Source organism: Nycticebus coucang, chromosome 4 (assembly GCF_027406575.1).
Source record: "Nycticebus coucang isolate mNycCou1 chromosome 4, mNycCou1.pri, whole genome shotgun sequence".
Lineage (NCBI taxonomy): Eukaryota > Metazoa > Chordata > Mammalia > Primates > Lorisidae > Nycticebus > Nycticebus coucang.
The window spans coordinates 143,838,844-143,840,643 of NC_069783.1; the positions used below are offsets into that span (position 1 = coordinate 143,838,844).

Here is a 1,800-nt window from a genome sequence, read left to right on the forward strand (position 1 = left end):
ATTAGAGACAACACATCTGACAGATACCTAGACTCCAGTGAACTGTTAAGTAAGCAGAGGACCTACAGGTTTGTCCTCTATAGCCTCAGGCCTGTTAATGAGTCTCCCAGAAGGGAGGGGGCTTGATGAGGCATTTCTGACTTCCACTCTTAGGGCCAGCAACTCAGCCCTTTGGCCAAGAGGGGGGTCCAATTAGTCAGCTGGAGGGGGGAGCCTTAAGATTTTATTTTTAGTTATTATTATTATTTTTTTTGAGACAGAATCTTACTTTGTTGCCCCTTGGTAGAGTGCTGTGGTGTCATCTCATCTCCGCTTACACCTGTCACTGGCAACCAATAGAACAAAGTAAGAGTTTGACCATCGATGCTGCCTCTGGCGGATCTTTGCCAAAAGGGGAGTTGTGAACTAAAATAAAACCTTACAAACCACAGCTCCTTAGAAGGCCTCACCTGCCGCAGCCGAGCCGGGCACGCGGTTCCGGATCAACGGAGCTCCCGGAAGCCCCGCCAACGCCGCCGGCCCGCGCGCGCCCCCCACCTCCGCCCCGCGCGCTGCTGCGCTCGGCCCTCCCCTCCCTCTCCCGCCCTCCGCCTTTGTCGCGCCTGAGCTTGCGGGTCAGCAAGAGCCTCCAGCGTGAGCGTGCGGCTGCAGCCCCGGGCCACCCAGCCCTCTGCCCCTCTTTTCTGCCTGTCTGCCTCTCCTCCCTGTCGCCGTCTCTTCCTCCCGCGCTCTCGTCTGTGAATCTCCACCTTAATTTCTTCCACCCCGCCCTGCCCGGTCCCTCGCGTGCCCAGTCAGCAGGCCGCGTGGGCCCTGCCACGCCTCCTCCCCTCCCCCAACCGCCACCCCCTCCCCGCAGGCGACACGGGCCGCAGCTGGGCCTCCTTGGCCTGGAGCCCGTCTCAGCGCCGACACTTCTCCACGCCAGGGAGCCTCCGACCCTCCGAGCAAAATGGGAAATGAGGCAAGTCATCCTTTGGAAATGTGCTCAAACTTTGGTGCAGATGAAATTAAAACGTTAGGAAAAAGATTTAAGAAGCTTGATTTGGACAGTTTTGGTTCTTTGAGTGTGGAAGAGTTCATGTCTCTGCCTGAGTTACAACAGAATTCTTTAGTACAGCGAGTAATAGATAGATTCGACACAGATGGGAATGGAGAAGTAGATTTCAAAGAATTTATGGAGGGAGTCTCTCAGTTCAGTGTCAAAGGAGATAAGGCGCAGAAGTTAAGGTTTGCTTTTCCTATCTATGACATGGATAAGGATGGCTAGATTTCCAATGGGGAACTCTTCCACGTGTTGAAGATGATGGTGGGGAACAATCTGAAAGATACACAGTTACAGCAAATCGTAGACAAAACCATAATAAATGCAGATAAGGATGGAGATGGAAGAATATCCTTTGAAGAATTCTGTGCTGTTGTAGGTGGTCTAGACATCCACAAAGAAATGGTGGTAGATGTGTGGCTCTTTTTAAAGAGTACCACCCAACACTTCTGCTTTCTTATCCATCTCTGAAGATCTGCTCAAGATGCCCAGCAATGCTCTCTGTGTATTCAAATGGAAGTATTTTTCTCTGTGAAGCCACGTTTTCCAACATGAGCCTCATGAAGCCAACCAAGTGTTATTGAACTCTTACTCTCTGAATGACTCAGGGTAGCACTTTAAAGTCTGAAGAACAGCAACATGAAAAGAGCATATCAGTGTGGTGGAGAAAGGGAAGGGGTTGGCTTTTTAATTTATTTTTCTTCATGTTTTATAACAAGAAAGTATATATACATATGTAAATATTTATATGTAGA

At 49.9% G+C, this 1,800-nt stretch overlaps 1 pseudogene; it reads left to right on the forward strand.

The window, feature by feature from the left end:
• The first annotated feature begins 952 nt into the window (after positions 1-952).
• On the forward strand, positions 953-1,516 carry LOC128583465 (calcineurin subunit B type 1-like; annotated as a pseudogene).
• The last annotated feature ends 284 nt before the right edge of the window (positions 1,517-1,800 follow it).